The sequence below is a fragment of the Manis pentadactyla genome, chromosome 5, assembly GCF_030020395.1.
Source record: "Manis pentadactyla isolate mManPen7 chromosome 5, mManPen7.hap1, whole genome shotgun sequence".
Lineage (NCBI taxonomy): Eukaryota > Metazoa > Chordata > Mammalia > Pholidota > Manidae > Manis > Manis pentadactyla.
In genome coordinates, this window is record NC_080023.1 from 146545438 (window position 1) to 146566732 (window position 21295).

At 41.5% G+C, this 21295-nt stretch overlaps 1 protein-coding gene across 4 annotated transcripts in view; it reads left to right on the top strand.

Annotated features, from left to right (window-relative positions):
- Window positions 1–993: 993 nt before the first annotated feature.
- Window positions 994–21295, top strand: part of SLC23A2 (solute carrier family 23 member 2) — a 139172-nt gene continuing 118870 nt past the window's right edge. For 2 of the 4 annotated variants that reach the window (XM_057502757.1, XM_036885077.2), the window contains exons 1-2: window positions 999–1104; window positions 18575–18701. The gene's annotated coding sequence lies outside the window, so the exon portion shown is untranslated. Of the gene's footprint in view, window positions 1105–18574; window positions 18702–21295 lie in introns of all 4 variants that reach the window. The other 2 variants (XM_036885079.2, XM_036885078.2) reach the window with 2 other exon arrangements.

Below are 21295 nucleotides of genomic sequence, written 5' to 3' on the forward strand. Positions count from 1 at the left end.
TCCCTCTCCGGAGTTGCTTGGGGAGTTAGTCAGTTATTCTGTTATAACAGCAACTTCCACAGTGGATTCAAGATGGAAGGTGCTATGAGAGTGCCAATTATTAGTTTTTTGTTTTGTTTTGGCCACGTATCAGATAGTCTTCAGCACTGGCTGGCTAATTGTGAACTGCAGACCGCATCAGTGACACCCTGGAACTTGTCAGAAATGCAAATTCCGGCCCCTTACTCCAGACCTCCAGCCTCCGCAGCCCAGAGGAGGAGCCCAGCCACGTGCGTGCGCTTTAATGAAGCGCCGGGGAGGTGAGGCTGCCAGACACTAAAGCTTGAGGGCCACGGATTTACCTGCAGCCTTTTCCGCTCAACGGCCCTGACCGAGAGGTATCACCTGGGAGCTTTTCAGAAACGCAGAATCTCAGGCTGTACCCCAGACCCACTGATTCAGGACCCGCGCTTAAACACGATCCCCAGGGCAGTCAAGGCTGAGAAGACCCTGTGGACATTACCGTGTCTGCCTAACGGAGGACTTTCTCTCCGTTAAGTTAGAGGACCTGACGCCTAGCTGGAGGAAGGGTGAAATTGTTTTGAATAATCCAGCCCACTGAACCCAATGTCCAGCAAATTGCCGGATTATGTTCGCGGAGCGGTGACAGGACTCAATGTCAGGCAGGGTAAAAAGGGAGTACCGGGAGGGGGAGACTCCGGCGAGCGCTCCCCATTCCAGGTTGGTCCCCAGGAGCAGGTGTCACAGGAAGGCAGAGACAGGGGTGATTTCCAACGCAGGGGAGATAAATAAATGGAACGTGACCCGGGGCGCGCAGAGAGCTCCGCGGGGGGCGGCTGGGTCGGAGGCCCGGCAGGCGTCGCCGGTGTCCCGGATGGGGGGGCGGCCGCTGCCCGGCGGGAGGCCGGAGGGCGGGGGTCGGGGGCGGAGACCGAGGTGGGCCGCAGGCCAGCGCTGGGGCGGGCGGCTCCGCGGCTCCCCGCCCCCGGCCCGCCCCTCCGCGGCGCCATTTTGCAGGCGGCTGTCGCGGGGACCGGAGGCGGCGGCGGGCACTGCGGCGCACAGGCGCGGCGGCAGGACGGGAGCCCGGCGAGCTGCAGTCAGGTGAGAGCCGGGTCGCCGCGTCCCGGCCTGGCCTGCGGGCCGCACCTGCGTGACCGGCCGCGAGGTGCCCGCCGCGCCCACGAGGCCGGCCTGGCACGGTCCCCGCGTGCTGTCACCGGCCCCGCGGCGCGGCCTGCGCTCCCCCACCCCGGCCCGTCTCCCAGGTCCCCGCACCCGCGCGCCACCCTGGCCGCGGGGCCCGTGGATGCCCAGCGACCCCCAGCCCCCGCCCCTCCGCCGGGCCCCGGGGCACTCAGCCTGCCGGCCGCGGAGCCGCAACACGCCCGGACTCTCAGGCCGCGCCGCGGGCAGGCAAGCGGGTGGTGGTGGGATCCCCCCGGGGCCGGGCTGGCCGCTGCCTTCTGCTCCCCGGCCCTCGGCCCGCGCGTCCTGGAGTCGCTCTCCCCTCGCCCTTCCCCCGGGAGGTGCGCGCCAGCATCCTCGCTCCCTCCGGAATTCAGGGCCATCTAGAGGGGCGGTGTGCAGGGGGGTGTGGGTGTTTTTTACATATTTGCTTTCTCTTCTCCTACGAAGGCTACGGCAAGTAATTTTAGAAGCTGCTGCTCTGACCTCGGGGCCTTTCTCCCTGGCCTGTCCCCCGGGGGTCGAGGGTTCCCCATATTGCTACCTTGCTGGAAAGAGACGTTGAGATTTTCTAGTGTGACTACTTCAAGGGCTCAGAATTTTCTCCTTCCTTTGACTCTGGTTGTACCCTTGGATGGGTAGCTGACAGGAACTCGGCCTACAGGCTGGGGGTTCTAAGCATGACTAACGGGAAATTCTTGATTGTCAGGGCAAAGGGTAAATGAGGGTAATTGCAGGTGGAAGAAAGTAACCCATAAGGGATTTCTGGGTCTGGTGTGTGAGCAGTACCTTTACTTTTATTTTTGCAGTGCTGGAGCGGGGAAGGGGACGATGCTGTCCCTGTTGACATTTGGTTCATACTTGTGCCCAGAATGCCAGGGATGTGCGAGGACATGGGACCAGGGACTCCTGAGACAGTCTGGTTTGAGCTGTCATTAATTGGCCACGTGACTTCTCTTAGGCCAGTTTTTTCCTAAAGCCAGAGGCTAGACTGGAAGGTGGTGGTGGTAGGGAGCTGGGGTATTTTCTGTTTCTCTGTTTTTGCATTCGAATGCTGTTAGGCTGGGGTCTCACCATTTCCACGTGTCTACAGCTCCCTTTTCATCTTCGCACATGACTGCCTAGCCTAGCCCGTGAAGATGTTTGAGTCTTTATCAAGGGCCTTTCAGCTCAAAAATCCTGAATTCAGAACTGGGTTTTGGTTTACTCTATCAGGATCACTTGTGAAACTACTACTAGTCTCTCTTCACTCATACAGAATCTAATAGCTTGTGGGTACCACTTTTTACAAGACGAGCCATAGTGGGTGTGCACAGTGTAAGCTCTCATGATACACCTGTTAGTGGAAAGGAGGTGAATGGGTGTGCCCAGCTGGTTACCTGTTTTCACCTGACATCCTAAGCATGAGCTGTCTGCTTTCTAGACCATTTCCTTTGTCAAAATGGCCACTGGCTTCTTTCTTTGAATACCGGGGCATTTCTTTTTGGTTTCTTTGCTTGGAATGGGGGGTAATTTCTTTTTTTTTTAAGAAAATACGTATTAAAGGAACTTTCATATCACCAGCTTCCACCCCACCCCCCTGATGGTTGCCTGGCAGTTGTTTTCTGATTGTGGCAAAGTTAATTAAGCTGAGATTTAATGTCTTTTAGGATGTTTCCAAAATGCTTATGGAAGTACCTGGCTAGAATAGAGTGTTTTGCCAGGTTTCAAACCACACTGCTTATCCCTTTTGTGTAGCAAAGGTTAGTGGACTTACCATTTGTAGAAATGAGTTACGTGTCCCAGGAGCAAGCTCAAATAGTCTTCTGTCAGTCCATCTGCTAATTTGATGCCACATTGCTGTTGAACAGATTTGTTGAATAAAACTCTGTCTTTGCGCTCAAGGAGCCGAGGTCTGGTTTGTTGGATATTGGAAATCTTGAGCTGGTTATTGCCATCCTCTTTTATGTCTTTAAAGACAAACCTGGGATCTATTTGGGGACTCATTTCTGGCACCAATGATAGCTTCAGGAATTTTACCGTTTTGGTTAAGGGAATTAGAAGTCAATAGTCATAATTTGCAATTATATAGTGCTTTGTACTTGTAAATGAAAGCTTTTTAAAAACATTTTTATTTAATCCTCTTAGGCTTTTTAAATTTGAGCATTCTACAGCCCTTCCCTGACCTGCTTGCAGGCCTTGCCTATAAAAAGCTCCCAACACACTAGCCAGTTCCTAGCGCCTGCTAACCTCATTAATTCATTTTAACTCCTTGCTGTTCTTCCAGTTATTCTGTCCTTAAGAGGGCCGCTTGTCTGGACTTTGTTTTATTCTTTTGCTGGGGAACTCCTGCTGCAGGTTAAGGTGTGCATTACTGCTGCAGGATTTAAACTCTCCCTGTGTGCTCTTTATGGCCCTCTTCATTTCCAGCCTGTCATTCTGTCGCAGCTTCTAGATTGTCGACTCTCCAATAATTGAGGTCTGCTTGCAGCTTATATTTTTCATAGGCTTTTACACATTTAATGTATTTATTGAGAGCCTACTGAGTGCCAGGTAGTGTCTTTGCTGCTCTGGTAGTTGCGTGGACATTCCCTGCCCACATGGAGCTCACACTTTGGCGGGGGAGGGGGGAGACGGTGAAACTTCATGCTCTGAAGTAAAGTGGAAGGATTGGGGGTGTTAGGTGTTGGTATGGGAGCTGAAATTTTAGGAAGGCCTGAATCATCTTTGAAGGTGTGAAGGAAGCAGGCAAATGGATATCTGGAGGAATATTCCCAGTGGAGGAAACAGCATATACAAAGGCCCTGAGGCAGGAGGAGGACAGCATTTGGTTTTGAGGTCAGAGAGACAGTGGCAGTTGGATCATGTAAGGCACATAGCAAAGCCTGTATATTTTACTTTGAGGCGGTTGGGAAACTGCAGTTTGAGTAGAGAAGGGACATGAACTGATACAGCTTTTAACAGGGATGTGCTGGTTGTGGTTGTGTGAGAATAGACTGAAAGCAGGGAGCGCAGGGCAGTACAACAGGGCTTCCCGCCAGCGCAGGGCTGAGGGTGGTGGGTCGGACCTGTGTGGTGGAGTGGGGGTGGGAGGTAGGTAGAAGTGTTGGATTCTGAGGTAGGGCTGAGGAGATATGGCTGATGGACCAGATGTTGGGGGTGAGAGAGCTGAGGGCAACACCAAGGTTTTTGGCCTGAGCACCTGGAGTGAGAGTGGCCATTAAAGAGATGCTGGAGGAGAGGGATAAGGCCTGTTAAATTGTCATGCCAGCCTGACATGCCCAGTTGCAGCAGCAGAGGAGGGAGGGGAATGGGTATTTTGGGGGAGGTTCTCCTACCTGGAAATGTAAATCTTCTTGGGAATTTATTTTTGTCCTTTGTCTTCTTGCCTGACGTCTTAATTCCCTCCTCTGACGTCAGGCAAGTCCCTGACCTCAGATCTGAGTGGCCTTGAGGCTCTCTGTGAAAGTACAATCCAAGAAGGAAAGTTCCGTCTCCTCATTTATTCATTAGCCATTTCTTGCACTACTATAGTGGGGTTGCATGTTATGCAGTCCTAGAATCTAAAAAAAACACAAAAAGCAAAAATCTGGATTCATTAGAAAACGAGCCTTGACAATTCCTAAATTCCAGGAGGTGTGGCAAACATGATCTGCATATACTATACACAGAAAATCTAAGTATTCAAGCATACGGGATGCAGCAGTGGACAGTGTATAATGCCACAGAGGATCATATTTAGAACTTCAGTGTTCTCACTTCTGTAAATTTCTCAACGACTCTAGATGGCAGCTGCAGGCTCCCCTTCTTGGCCATTGTCTTGACTGGAATTCTTCCCTATTTGTTGTTTCTCTGCAGCTTGAATGAGTCGTTCAGTGAGGTCAGTGTTGCCTTGGGCCTCTGCTTATATGGCTTTCTGTGGTCAGCAGTCAGGAGAGCATTCTTCATTCATGAGTTCTTTCTGTAGGTTTTGCCCAGAGCAGCCGATCCTTCAGGCTTGCTTGTGTCTATTGTCTTGGGGCATCACCATGAGTGCCTGATGGAGGCCCGCTCATAGCCCTTCTTGTAAGTATGTAAATCTTACAGGGTTGAGGCCCCCTTTTCTAGGTTGAATGGGGAAGCACTTTAATAAGCATGTTTTTTTCTAGGTGCCTCTCCAAGCAATAGAGGGAACCCAAGAAAGATAGGACCATGAGCCCCAGGTGATGCCAGTGCAATAATCGTGGCACCAGTGGGCATCCAGTTATGTGCTGGGCACTTGAGTCATTATCTTAGACCCAACAACTGGAAAGTTAATTCTGTTTTGTGTTTCATTGATGAAGGAACTGGATCTTGGTTATCTTCTCTATGTTAACTCCTGGGTCTTGAATTATTATCTGAATGCTCCATTAATCTGTGGGGCCCTCAATGATAGAATGTTGTTCCCAGATTTTGTCTGAAGTTTTGGTTCTAAGTTCCTTTTGACATAGAGCAGAGAAGCTAGCATTAGTGCCAGGTACTCTGCCTAGCACTTCTTATGTTCATTGATGTCCTTTAATCACACCCACCCTGTGGAATAGATACCATGCCTATTCCCATTTTACAGCTGAGGATGCTGAGGTTTGGTGTCCAGTCAGCAACTTGCCTGAGGTCCAGGTGCCTCCGGGAGGCAGAGTCAGAATTTGACCCCATGCTGGTCAAATTGCCAGGATCAAAGTTAGACTCTAATCTAACCTGTGTTCCAAGATGCTTTTCAAAGAATTGGGATTGAAGGTAGGGTTGGGCAGGGGGAAGGTGGGGAATGGCATTCCCGATGGAGGGAACAGGATGAGTAAAGGTGGAAGGGCATGTGGGAGGGGTTGAGTGTGTCAGGATGTTGGTGGGAGGCAGAGGAGTGGGAGGTGGAAAGGGTGTTTAGAGTAGAAAGGTCCTTTGACAAGGTACTGTGGCACCTGGATTTTGAGTGGAAGGCCGAGAGATTTCCAGAAGGGGAGTGACTTGTCAAGATGTGTATTGTGGAAAACTCTTCTGGGCAGCATGGGGGATATGCTGGGAAGAGGCTGAGGGCTGCGGGGAGCAGGACCCTTCTTGCTTTCTCCTGCCTTCCTCCTGTCTGGCATGTTCATTTCCTGGCTACAGTGTTTTCCTCTGTGCACCCCAGCTTGGGTCCCTTGCTCCTCCTAATTAGTCCCCCCATTTGTTCTGTAGGAACCTTCCACAACCTCCCACCCCAACGTGTGCTCTTTTCTTTTACGTGGTCCTCCTGGGAGGTGGCTTCTGTTTGTTCACGTATGTGCCTCCAGATTTGTTTAACTAAACCTGCATTAGCTCTTTCATTCTGCACCATCACTTCATCACAGAAGTCTTGGCATATGACTCTGTGACTCTGCAGATGGACTTCCCTTTGCTTCTGATGGAAGGCACTTGTTCTTGTCTGTGGTGAGATTTCAGCCTCAGATTTGGTCTGGCTTTCTTGTCCCTGCAGCAAAGCTGCCTAAATCCTTTGCCGTCCCCAAAGGCAAATCACTTGGTTGGGGGTAAAACCTCTTCCTTGTGTAACAGAATAGATCTCAGAATTGAGAGCTTCTCATTCAGAAGGTCTGGGGTGGGGCCTGATAATTTGCATCTAAACCAGTTCGCAGGTGATGAGGATGCTGTTGGGGGTAGGGGGGAACCACTAGCACCTGTTGTAAAGCAAGTATTATTAAAACAGAACCATGTCCATTCAAGCAACTGTTTGACCTGTGAGCCTAAAACATTCTTTCTCTGGCCCTGTATAGAAAAGTTTGTTTACCCCTGCTTCACAGTAATGTATATGTGATCAGTGCTGAAAGTTTTCTGTTGAGTTCATATTTTATTATCAAGAGCTCTTTATATATTAGGACATGGCTTTATGAATTATTCTTCAAAAGTATGGTATGGCATGAGATAGATGAATGTATCCATATTTTGAAGTGTTAAGGAGTATAACAAGCATGACACTTTTTTATAGTCTTCTGTTTTATCTAAAGGTATTGTGAATTTTTTATTCCAGGAATGTCAGTGCTTGGTTCAATATGAAACATTTTCCTCCTTAATCTTCATAGTTGATGCTACTAGATATGTTGTATTTGATCCTGCTTTCACTGAGGAATATGCTATTAAGATGTGCGTTTTTTTGTCATAAGTTGCAAATACTTGTCTGTGCTTTGAATTCAAATCTGTCAATCTTTTTCTTTTCCATGCCTCTTACCCCAAGATTTTATTAATATTCACCTGTATTCTTTTTTTATAGTTGGCTATAATTTAGTATTTTTATTGGAGTGTGGTATAAAGTAAGGATTTTTTTCCTTTACATTTATTCCAGCGCTACTTATTCATTAATTCATCCTTTTCTTACCAACTTATAATAATACTTTTGTCATATGCTGCATCCTTAGATCTGTTGTGGGGCTTACTGTTTTATTCCATTTATCTGTCTCTCCTTTGCCACGACCTTGCTATTTTTATCATTACAATCACTTTGTAGTAGGCTTTACTATCTGGTATTTTTCAGTTTAGGGTTTCAAAATAACTTTTAATGGGAAATTTATTAAATGCTTAAGTTAATTGGGGAGGCTCGTCATCTTTGTAGTATTAAATTGTTTTGTCTTTGCATAAATCTTTTGATTTATGCAAATCTTTTACAGCTCTCAGATACTTGCTTACTGCTCTTTATTTAAACATATTTACTCTTTAGAGGGAGAGGATTTCCCCCTTACTTCTCTTTGCCCCTACCTACACTATTTCTTACCTGGTACAGAGCAAGTATAGAGAAAGTACACTGCTTGCAGTCTCTGTCTCTTATAACTGACCAGCTGTATTTTTCAGGATAGTGAATGCCAGCCAAAATCTGTGTCTGAACAAAATGAAGTTATTTCTTGCTTACATTATTCTAGGTTGTTCATTCTTAAGTGGTGAGTTGGGGATCTAGGTTTCATTTTATAACACAACTGTCTTCTAAGTTTGCCATGGAATTTTGTGCATGGAAGATTTTTTTATGGGCCAAGCTTGGAAGTGGTAGTGTTTTTCTCCCAGTCTGTTTCTCCCTATCCTATTAGGTGCAAGGGGGTGGAACACAGAGTTGTTTTTTGTATCTGAGAGGAAAATAAAATAGCATTGTGCCTGCTGTGCTATTTAACCAAGTTCTTAATATTCTTATTTCTCAGTTGATTCTCTTGAGTTTCTTAGGTGGACAATTATAATAGGTGCAAGTGATTACGTTTTTGTTCTTATGGTTATACATTTCTTAAGTTGTAGGGTGCTTACCGAATAGGTTTAAATGTGATAATGGTCCTTTTTAGTATCAATTTTTATTGGACTGCATTATTGTGTATAATCTTCAATTATATTGAAGAAGTGTCTTATTTTCAATGTCTTTTTCACTAAATTACATTATCATACATAATGTTTTTGAATGAACAAAATTTGTCACCTTGATATTGATCTTGGAATTTTTTATATCATAGAAACTCCTGGTAGACTCTTTCCTAGTTAATTGCGGTATTTCTCCAAATAAGTTCAGTTTCTCTGCTGATATGAGGATGATCTCAAATTTCTTGCCAGGAGGAGCTGTATGAGCTGTATCTTTCCTTCAGGTTCATCCCAAGGGCTTCTATTTTCCAACCATGCCATCATATGGTGCAGCTGCTGGCATCTTTTTTGTCAGGGATTCTGACCTGCAGGCTTTGAAAATGTTCTCTCCCTCAGAGAAGTTTTTGTGGGTTCTTGTTTCTTTTCCTTTATTCTTTCATCCCTGTGAAGATAAAAGTGAATACCCAGCACTATTGACCTTGCCCTTTCTGTTGCAGTTTTTTCTTACATCTGCTTCCTGGCACCTAGTGTGAGTTCAGACCCTGCCTTTCCAGGCTGCACATCCTGCCGCCTGCATTCCCGTTTTGAATGATTGGTGCCGGCAGTGTCGGCACCCTCACCTCCGGAGCTTGCATGGGATCTATAGACCCTACCCGCAGGGGCTCTGACTGTTGTGGCAGCAGGAAGCACCTCCAGACCTCTCAAAAGCCCTGGGAGGTAGATGGGGTAGGGGCTCTTTTCTTACTTCACTTGGGCAATAGAAGCAGACACAGGGCTCAACTCATTTTTTTCTAGTATTTAGTTCAGTGCCTTAGGGCAAGGCTCCAAAATGGCTTCAACATTTTTTCAATTTCAGTTTTCAACCTTGAGATCTCATATTTATTGGCTTCTTTCTCAAATAGGTGTCAGTCAACATAAATATATTTTCCAGATTTTGTTTTGACTGGCTCACTTTTCATTCCTATGTGTGTGTATACATCAGAGTGTTGCATATACGCGTGTGTGTATCTCAAAAGCTTCACAAACCACATATAGCCTTATATGCTGGGTATTCTGTTATTTACTATTCCTATATCATGGAGGAAAAAAAAAGGTAATTGTGATACCCTTCATTGCCTTTTGGAATCTGATTATGAAATACATGGCTCTGAAGTAATAAGGCTTTTGTGTTGGAAATGTTATTCATAGTGTCATATGGTAAAGGAACCACATGAGGGTCTGTGGATAGGATAGGGGAGGGGCTCTTGACATGGAATAACCTTACAAAAAAAACACAAACCCAAAGCTTTGAGATATAATTCACATACCATAAAATCCACTTTTTAAAAGGGAACAATTTAGTTTCTAGTATACTCACTGAGATGGGTAACTGTCACCACTATCTAATTTCAGAGCACTTTTGTCACCCCAAAAAGAAGCCCTGTACCTTACTAGGTTCACTCGTCATTATTTCCTCCCCTCAGCCTCTGGCACCCTCTGATCTGTACTATTTCTGTGGAATTGCTTTACCTGGGTATTTCATATAAATGGAATCATATTATATGTGGTCTTTTGTGGTTGACTTTTTGCTTAGCCTATTGTCTATTATGATTTGCCCAGGTTGTAGCATGTATCGGTACCACAGTTTACCTGCTAATGAGTTAATGTATATTTGCGTTCTACATTTTAGAATAATGCTGCTATGAATGTTTGTGTACACATTTTGTGTGTTTTCAATTCTCTTGGGTAAATATCAAGGAGTGGAATTACTGGGTCATTCGGTAATTCTATATTTAACATTTTGAGGAGCTGTCAAACTAGTCCTGAATGGATGCATCAGCAATGTATGACAGTCCAATTTTCTCCACTTCCTCACCAACACATGTTATTGATGGTCTGAGTATAGCTATTCTTTTGGGTGTGAAATGGGATCTCACTGTGGTTTTTATTTGCATTTTCCTAAAGAAATTATTTTATTTGCATTTTCATGTTTTATTGGCCATTTGACTAATTTGGAGATATGTCTGTGAGAAACACACTCACTGGTCTGGATTCAATAAGTGGACATGAAGACAAAGAGAACAGTGGAGCGAGGCTTTAATGACGGTCTTGCAAGAACGGGTGTCTGGTGAGCAGGCACACCTGGGGAGATTGGCGCCAGTAATTTGTCTCCTAGTAAGCGAGTCTCTCCCCTGGTTCCTCATTGGCTGAGTACTACAGGGTTCAATTCACATTCTTTCCCGGACATCGCCTAAGGCAGTTATATCATTCCCTTAACATTTGTCTTTATTTTATCGGCAGGTTTAAAAAACTCAAATCAAACAGGTATAGCCAGGCCCTTACCAATTCCGCGCCCCCCCTCAGCCTGAGCATCTTCCATCACGTGGCCCTTTGTTAATACCTTACTGTTAAAATGTTTAAACATCCTGGTGGGAATAAATCACATTTAGGTTTTATGCTCTTTCCTAACATGTCTATTCAAATCCATTTTAAAAATCTTGTCTTTTTATTGTTGAGTTGTAATATTTATTAATAGATTACATACCAGTCTCTTGTCTGCTACATAATTTGCAAATAATTTTTCCCATTTTAATGTCTTGTCTTTTCCTTTCTGATGTCCTTTGAAACACGATCACTTTTAATTTTGAAGCTCCGTTTACCTATTTTGTTGTTACTTGTGCTTTTGAATTCATACCTGAGAAACCATTGTCTAACCCAGAGTTACAAAGACTACCTCCATCTTCTTCTAAGAGTTTTATATTTTTAATCTCTTAGATATAGGTCTTTGATCCATTCTGAGTTACTTTTTGTATATAGTGTGAGGTAGGGGTCCAGCTTTGTTCCTTTACACTGGAAAGTTGTCTCAGCAACATTTGTTGAAAAGACTCTTCTTTCTCTCCATTTTTGGTACCCTTGTAGAAAATCATCTGACTAAGGTTTATTCCTGTATTCTCAATTCTGTTCCTTTGATCTCATCAGTCCTTACACCAGAACTTCACTATCTAATTACAATAGCTTTATGTTAAGTTTTGAAATTGGAAAGCAGGAATTCTCTTGTTTTGTTCTTTTTCGAGATTGTTTTGGCTGTTCTGGATCCTTTGCATTTCCATTGGAATTTTAGGATCAGTTTGTCAGTTTTTGTCAGAAAGACATGGGATTTTGATGGTGATTGCAAAGAATCTGTAGATCAGTCTGGGTGGCAAGAATTTCATCTTTTTAACTGAAAAAAATTTCATGAGACAACATTTACCTGAACTAGGAGCAAAACATCCTGATACTGTTTTATAGCCTACTCTAACCTACTCCATTCTATTGCACCAAGCCATTTTTTTAATTACAAAAATTGACTCCAGCCTGCTGAATTGATTTCTCTATTCACTCTCCTGGGTCATTATCTATTGTTTCATGCTTCAAGTCACCCTTGACAGCAAATTGGAGTCATCTGGGGAATCTTAAAAATGTATTGCTTCCTGGTCTCATCCCAGAAAGTGGGGTGCAGTTGATATGAAACACAGCCTACATATTGGGGTTAAAAAAAAAAAACAGCAAAACTCCCAGGTGATTGTAGTGTGCAGCCAGGGTCAAGAACCATTGGCATAAATGAACTATAAGGCAGATGTTTGCTATTTTTAAAGCCCATGCAGAGTTGATTGAACGTACTATGGGATGGAAACATGCATATTTTTAGCTAGAGATCATCATGTGTGAAACCTTTGGTCACTGTGGTAGAGAATGCATTAGAGAGACCTGTGCACTTCCTCTTAATATGATCTCTGATGTTCTTCTCCAGTGAAATAAAACCTCCTCCTTGGTGTGGGCAGGTGTCCCTGGTCTGTAGAGAAAGCAAGGATGGAGCAGAGTTCCTAGAGAGAGTCTGTCATTTCTCTGGAATTTTTGTGTCTTTGGCCTTTTTGCTATAGGAAATGGAATGATTTTAAAAGAAATAGTGCTGGCAATTCATAGCTGTTTTAGGGGATTGTCATATAAAGAACACTGAAGCTATTGATTGGAATTACTATTGAAGTATAGGTAGCCGTTGGTCAGAATTGCTCAGAATTAAGGTCAGACTGGAAAAAGATCAGAAAGGGGAACTGGTGTCCTGTCTTAAATTGTTAAGGAATATTAGGATTGTAGTGAAAACTTTTACACATAAAAGCTTATTTTACTCATTGACTTCTTTTTTTTTTAAATCTTGGTATTAATCTACAATTACATGAGCAACATTATGGTTACTAGACTCCCCCCATCATCAAGTCCCCACCACATACCTCGTTATAGTCACTGTCCATCAGCGTAGTAAGATGCTATAGAATCACTACTTGTCTTCTCTGTGTTGTATAGCCCTCCCCATGCACCCCCACCACATTATGTCATTGACGATTCTTTTTTCTGGTTTATTTGAAAGTAAAATTTCTTTGTATGTGTATATATTTGTACTTGTTTTAAAATAAGAGGCCATACAGGGACTTTTTAAACCTAAAGCACAGAGTTTTTAAACCTTTTTAAACTTTTTACTTAGCAATATATCTTAAGCATATGAACTAAGTCATTAAGTAGCCCTTTAAAACATGGTTTTAACAGCTCATTTGTGCTCAATGCATCATGTTTTATTTGACAAATCCTGTTGTTAGTTTAGCTTATGAGCTGTTTTTTCTTGCTGTGGTGAACATAATAGTGAACAGCCTTGTATGCAAATCTATGTGCATTTTTCAGATTATTTCTTTAAACTACATTTTTGAAAGGGACATAATTTGCACTTCTAAGGCTTTAACACGTATGTGACATACATGCAGGATACTTCGTGCATCTAGGTTAATACGTGAGGACTTAAGCTATTATTTTAACTTTTTTTTAACCCCAATTTGGGTAAAGAATACAATCATTGTATTTACTTGACTTTTCTTTGATAACTAGTGAGTTTGAGCACTTTTAAATGAGGCCTTTTTTTTTTTTTCTCCTTATATTTTGTTTGGCTTGTTCATTTCCTTGAGGAGTTAGTTTTTCTAGTTTTGTGTTTGTCTTTTTCCTGGTGATTTATAGCAGTTCTTATATTCAGGATACTAGCACTTTAATAAAAAATATAAATATTCTCCCCATTTGTCTTATAATTTTGTTTTATAATGTATTTGAGGAGTAAGTTTTATTTATAGAGCATGTTCCTGGGGTTTACTTTTCAGAATAGAAATCTCATTTTTCCAACTTCAAGTTTCAAGGTAACATTCTTCTTAAAAATGAACAAAATCTATCAGCGTGCTTTTGCTTAAAATGTTTTTTAGATTTCAAATTTGCTTGCTTATTAAAGTATGATAGGAATAATAAGGTGCATTAAAAAAAAGTAAAATTTGAACTTGAAGATTTTTAAAAAGATATCATTGATATACACACTTATGAAGGTTTCACATGAAAAGCTACACTCACCCATATTATCAAGTCCCCCCCATACCCCATTGAAGTTGCTGTCCATCACTGTAGTAAGATACCACAGAGTCACTACTTCTCTCTGCTACACTGTCTTCCCTGTGACCCCACCTCCCCACACCATGTGTACCAATCATAATACCCCTCAATCCCCTTATCCCTCCCTCCCCACCCACCCTCCCCCACTCCTCCCCTTTGGTAACTGCTAGTCCCTTCTTGGAGTCTGTGAGTCTGCTGCTGTTTTGTTCCTTCAGTTTTGCTTTGTTGTTATATTCCACAAATGAAGGAAATCATTTGGTACTTGTATTTCTCTGCCTGACTTATTTCACTGAGCATAAGACCCTCTAGCTCCATCCATGTTGTTGCAAATGGTAGGATTTGTTTTCTTCTTATGGCCGAATAATATTCCATTGTGTTTATGTACCACATCTTCTTTATCCATTCATCTACTGATGGACACTTAGGTTGCTTCCATATCTTGGCTATTGTAAATAGTGCTGCAGTAAACATAGGGATGCATATGTCTTTTTCAAACTGGGCTCCTGCATTCGAAGGGTAAATTCCTAGGAGTGGAATTCTCAGGTCAAATATTTCTATTTTTAGTTTTTTGAGGAACCTCCATATTGCTTTCCACAATGGTTGAACTAGTTTACATTCCCACCAGCAGTGTAGAAAGATTCCCCTTTCTCTGCATCCTTGCCAGCATTTGTTGTTCCTTGTCCTTTGGATGTTGGCCATCCTATCTGCTGTGAGGTGATATCTCATTGTGGTTTTAATTTGCATTTCTCTGATAATTAGCGATGTGGAGCATCTTTTCATGTGCCTGTTGGCCATCTGAATTTCGTTGGAGAATTGTCTGTTCATATCCTCTGCCCATTTTTTAATGGGGTTATTTGTTTTTTGGGTGTTGAGGCATGTGAGTTCTTTATATATTTTGGATGTTAACCCCTTGTCGGATATGTCATTTACTTATACATTCTCCCATACTGTAGGATGCCTTTTTGTTCTGCTGATGGTGTCCTTTGCTGTACAGAAGCTTTTTAGTTTGATGTAGTCCCAGTTCATTTTTGCTTTTGTTTCCTTTGCCCGAGGAGATGTGTTCAGGAAAAACTTGCTCATGTTTATTACAGAATGGTTTTGTAGTATTTTATTATAAAGTATTTTACTGTCATAATTTAGCCAGCCCTTAAATATTGGACATTTACTTTTTCTACAAATAAAGTGAATGTAATTATACTCATCTAGTTATTTTCTTGGAACAATGGTTTTACTGGATATGCATTTTTAAAGGGATGGCTATTAAACATTTTAAAATGATTCTGACCAAGAACATTTAATTGATAATGATGGTATTTCTTTGATCGTAGAACAGGGAGGGGCTATCTAAGCAGAAAAACTTTAGAAGAAATTGCAAAAAGATAATAGATTTGACTTCAGAGAGATTTAAAAAAATAGCCTTTATTTCAGTGGTATAAGTAGAATGGAAAAAGCAGTCGTTTACTTTTTCCCGGGGAAATGTTTTCAACACAACAAAGGGTTAATGTCTAAATTTTAGAAGGAGCTCTTATAAATGAATGAGAAAAAAACAGTTATTAAAATAATAGACAAAAGGCGCTTGCAGTTCATAAGAGAACTATAGACACGTGGATCATAAGAAATCAAGATTGAAACCAGATGCCACTCTTTGCATGTCAGATTTGCATAAGTTAAAAAAAAGATCTGGGAATGGCAAGTGAGGTTAACATACATACAGTTTTCTTCTCTTGTGCTTTGCTTTTTTTTGTTAGCTTGTCAGCTTTCCCAGAAGGAATTGGGAAGGTTTCCATTTTATATGGGAAGATGAGGCTATAACTGGCCTATGAATTTGTCTGAGCCTGGCACCTCTTTTGAGCATGGTTTTTTGTTTCTGTAACTTTCTGTTTGTTTAGGATTAAAAAAAGTTTTGCTAAAAAAAAATTGCCCACTTCATCTAGATTTTTAGTACATACATTTGCTTCTTTTGTAAGTCCTTTAAAAAATACAAACTAAGTATAAAAACGTGAGCATATAGTGTTTGTGTTTGCCCATGTTTGGGGGAGATATTGTCATATTCAGCAAATATCATTTTAACTTTCATTGAAAAGTCCTGTTTTAAATCAGGAGTTAGGTTTTTTATCTACCACATTGATGAAATAATTCAGCAGTTCATAATTCTAGCCTGTGAGTGGTATTGGCCCTTCCTGCTTTTTAAATGTTAACATCCCTTTAAGGAAATGATCAAATACAAATATGACAATTCTCTATTATTCTCCCACCACCATTTTTTCGGTGGGTGTTTTTCTCTGTGAAATCAAAGTCTAGAAACCACAGCATAATTACTTTTGCACACCAGTTAAGAAGCAAGAGAAACACTGAACAGTTTCTCTAAACAGAGCTCAAAGGGGCCTTTCTGGGAGAAAGTCAGGTGGTGCGTCATTGTGCCCCACGTGACATTTCCTCTGAGTTGCTAGCGGGACCACGGCTTTGATCTGAACCCCGTAGCCTTGTGTGCAAAGGGCAGGTTTTCACATTTCCAGAGTATGGTGGAACCTACAGAGGGGAGGTGTGTTGGCACTGTGACAGAAGTTCAAGGATGCTCACTGATAACTCAGTTTTGTTTTTGTTGAGTGGTTCCTCCTGCATAATTCCTTTCTCAAAGATTCCTTTCTCAAAAAATGCATACATTTTCCCAATATTAGAACTTCTGACCCAGTTCTACATTTTGGTCTCTGATTGTTCAGTGGAGTAGAATGTCAGTCCTTCCAGACAGTGGTTTTACTCATCAGCTAAAAAAAGGACTTTCTGAAAGTAAATATTTATGGAGTCATAGTACTTTTACTTACCCTTTCAGAATTTTTATTTGATTTGTGGCAAAAATGACATTTTGTTAATTTGCAACTTTGCCCTCATGGAAACCTCTTTTTTAGTTAATGTTTTTTAGCTTTTGAAAGGACTTACAAAAGCAGCGTACACATGTTAGAAAATAATTCTAACTTGTAAGAATTGGATAAAGCAAATTTTGAGAGTCACTTACCTTTTAAAGCCACTATACTTCAGGGTGGTATGATGTTTACCCTTTCTAGCCCTTTCTTGTGTCCACAAATAAATTCTACATGATTATACTTTTAATAGAAGTGGGACTATACTATCCATATTGTGCAAGTTGCATTTTTCAAAGAAGGAAATAGATAATTCCAGTTTAACGGGAAATAAGCTGTTCTTCTAAAGCTTTTCTTGTTACTTTTTTCCATGTTCTTCCCATTACTTGTCTTCTTGAGTAATCCTCATTGATGAATGGTCCCTTTTGTGCCTCCCTTCTGACTCTAAATTAAAAAAAAATTATTTAATTGAAGTATATATATATATATATATAGATTTTTAATAAGTGTAGCTTAAAATAAATTTATAGTTACAAAGATTTTATTTGGGGAACTAAATAACCTTTTTTGTTTTTTCAGCTTGCATGTAAAATCTGTACTTATCTTCTGATCACTTAAAATGAGTAATATTTTCTGTCCCAAACAGCCATAGACTAATGTTTAGTTTCAAAATTAAAAAAACAAAAAACAGAATTAGCTTAGGCTTACTAAAGGCTGGACTGGTACAGGTCCAATGGCGTTTGTGTGCGTGTTCACCTTGGGATCATCCGTGAACGTTGATGCCCACTCCAACAGAACAAACAGCAGAAATGAATGATTCACAGTGTAACTATTTTCCTATGAGAAACTTGTTGCTCTGTGGCTCATATGTTTTTCTTTATAATGGAGGGCCAGGCTTGTTCCTAGTAACTTGCTGGCTGTTCAGAGATGCTGCCTGAGTCAAGCTCTGGGTTCCTTTTAGTGATACATAAACGTAGGTACAAGCATGTACAATCATGTTCATTTAATGAACAATAAAGTGAGCACCTGTGCACCTATTGATAACCTAGCTTAAGAAATAGAATGTGATCCAGTCTTTTAGGAAGTACCCTCACAATGTATTAATATATTTTTAAAGGGTTTTCAAAGAAAGTGATTTTTGAGTAGTTAAATCTTCTCTTTGCCCCACAAATACAGCACCTTCTGTTCATTATGTCAGAAGCACAGAAGGCAGCATAGAGTCGTAAATAAAGGGGAGGACTCTGCCGGCATAGGCCTAGTGGGCTCTGACCCCTGCACTGTCACATATGCCTCAGGACCTTGTCCAGGAGGCCTCATCCCTCTTGCGGTTTTACTTGTAAAGTGTGGGCCCAGTGGTGATTCCTGAGGGTGGTTGTGAAGATGAAATCACACAGATATATTGTGTAGTACAATGCCTGGCATATAGTGGGAACTGAAGTCTTTAAAAAAAGTGTGTTTTTTTGTCTTTTTTTTTTCTTTAATCCAGGCTCTGTGTTAGGGAATATGGGTGTTAAAACATTATCAAGGAAGAAAGCCCACCTGGGTGCAAAATTGCTTTTTCCACGTGTTCTAAAATACTTTGTGCAAGCGAGAGTAGATTTTTTAAGGGATTGAAGGTGCAGTTTGTGGTCCTGCCCAGGGATGGGCTGGGACCTTGGAGATGTTCCATGAGCATGAAGAGGTAATAACAGATCAAGTTCTAGGATTGAGCCCAGCTGAGTGAGAAGTAGCCTCCGTTCAGAGTGCCTCCTGCTGGGTTTAGTATTGCTCTTTATTTTTATTTACTGTTTGTTTTTCTCTAGCTAGGTCTTGACTCTGCTAACCAGGACTCCCTGTGTGGTTTTGACTTTGGACTTCACAGCACAAGGAGATGTAGCTCAGCGGCTTCTAACGGAAAGCATATGGACAGGTCTGCGCCTCGGCATTTTGGTGCGTCTGAAACCATCTCTTGTCCTGCGTTTCATGATAAGAGTTTTGCTGACAGCTCTTTAGTGTTAGAACTCATATGTGCTTGCCCTTGCCCTCTGCACATGTCAGCAAAGGTCTGAATGCAATACTGGGAATAATTATTAGGTAAATGCTAAGAATAAGGTCATGGGCTTCTTTAGGCCAAATTCCTTGTAAGTAGATTAAACTAGAAAATCAACAGGCACAATCTTACCACTACACTAATTACAAGGAAGAAGGTAAATATTTTCATTTTCCTTTACATGCTTTTGATTTTTTTTGTCAGAAAACATTTGAGTACCTACTGCCTTTGGGGCTCTCAGTCAGGATCACAGGTATGAACTTGGGGGTTAAAGAGATTTAAGACCTGTTTTCCCTTACTCTTCCCAGCATTCTACAATTGAAGTAGACTAAGTATGTTTACATTTCCTCCCACCTACTCTCATCCAGAAGCTCAGTGGGGATTTTGGTAATTTAAAATTTTTTGCTATTATAAACAATACTGTGCTGAAATTTCTTGTACATATTTTGGGGAGAATACCCATAAGTAAATTTCTAGCAGTAAAATTGTTGGGCACAGTGGGTAAGATTTCTCTGTTTTTAAATTTTGATAGATATTAGTAAATTGTCCTGCAGAGAAGCTGCAAGAATTTACAGTCTTACTGATAAACATTCTCTCAAACACTTTGTCTTATCAGAACAAAATTTTTTCAGTATGGTGGGTGAAAAATATTAATGGTATTTTTACTTACCTTTAACTTACATAAAGTAAAATTCACTATTTAGATATTCAGTTCTAAGAGCTTTCACAAATGCTTAGGAGCATTCCTTTTAAAAAATACTTTTTTTTTCTAATAAAAGTCTATGCTTGCTATTTTGAAAAATGAATAAATAAAACAGGAAATTCCAAAAATTAGGAAAGAAATATCCTTGATCCAACCACCTAATGATAGTACTGTGAACATTTTTATGTATTCCTTTTAGTCTTTTTGTTCTCTCTGTGTAGATTTTTTTTTCTTAAGCCATTATCAAATTATATATGTCACATTCTTAAACATGATATTTTATTAAGGACAAGGGACACGAGGGGAAGACAGTTCTGTCTGGGATACCTGCAAGTAAATGGTCTCCCAGCTCTGAGTTTCAGTTTCCACCTTTATATTTCAGTTCACATATCTTTCTCTGCTCTGTGCTCTCATAGAGCTTTTCTCTCAAATCTCTGGTGGTCTTCAGTACGCTTGTCAAGTGTACATACCACCGCCCGCTCAAGTTCAGCATGTCCAGGCCTGTTGAGTTCCTGTTTCTCTGAGCTCTCATGCACAGTTTGATAATTATCATGTTTCTATAATTCACTGATGTCCCAGTCTGTCCAGTAGATGGTCAATGGCCTCGTGTGAACTCCATGCTCGGTGTTGTGGCAGTTGAGGAAACTAGCTATAAAGTTGGCTTATCATTTTCTTTGAGACTATCAGCATCGACCCTAAACCATTAAGCTCTTACTAAATGGGGCAAAGAGAAGGCTTGCTAGTCAGTACCTTTCATCTTTGTTATGAGAAACATACAGGTGAGAGTTCACTGCCTGAGTGATCATAGCTGAGAACAGCAGCTCTGGCCATTGCCTGGAGCCTGCTTACCAGGTGCCTGGCTCTGACCCAGGTATATCTCAGAGAGGGTGATCACTGATGAGGAGGGACTCTGATATAAATTGGATCAAAGACTGAGCAGTGAGAGAGAAGAAATTTCTCTTTTTTTTGGTGGCTCATTTCCAAGCAGCTGTGTTTGGTAATTTTGGTGTTTTTGGTTTATAGACTCTTGTGTGCTGTTGACGTCAGCATCCCACTTTCTCATTACTGAACATGTTGCATAAAAATGCTGCATTGTTTATAGTTTGATCAGTAGCAACAAGAGAATTAAATTTACTGGAAAAACTGGGTTGTTTCAAAAACCTATGTAAACACTGATAATAGTTACAGAACTTACACAAGAAGGTAAGGAAGAAAGATGGAAGAGTTGTGTAATGGTTACTATGAAAGAGATTCCAAGCATATTAGAACATCTCTAGCCTTCTCAGTTGGATATGTTTTAAAATCAACATGTTACTGTTGAATTAAGACCAGCTGTTTATGAACTGCCTAAGTCTGCTGACTTTCTGTTTGGTATGGAAAAATCTCATCAATAAGTTAGTCCCATTCATTCCTTTCTAATGATAATTCTTCTAAAAAAAAATTTTGCTTTAGATTGCCATACAAAACCAGAGCCTTCAGTTTAGTAGTTATAAAGCCCCCTCTGGATTTGAGTAGTGTCTGCTAGTAGTGTTGATGGGCCCTGTGTTTTATTTAGATTTCTCTTGCTGGGTCTGAGCTTCCAGTGATGAGCCCCTGACTCCCCTTATGACTTTTCAGTTAGCACATGGATTTCCGCTTTGGCCTCCCTCCTCCCAGTACTGAGGAGAAACTAGGTTACAGCACCTCCTCACCTCCATCAGAGTGCAGGCTGCCGAGCTAATTGTGTAGGATAGTAATTACAGCGTTGGTTTTGCTGTTTGAACTAAGATACATGGCCATGCCTGTGTTCTG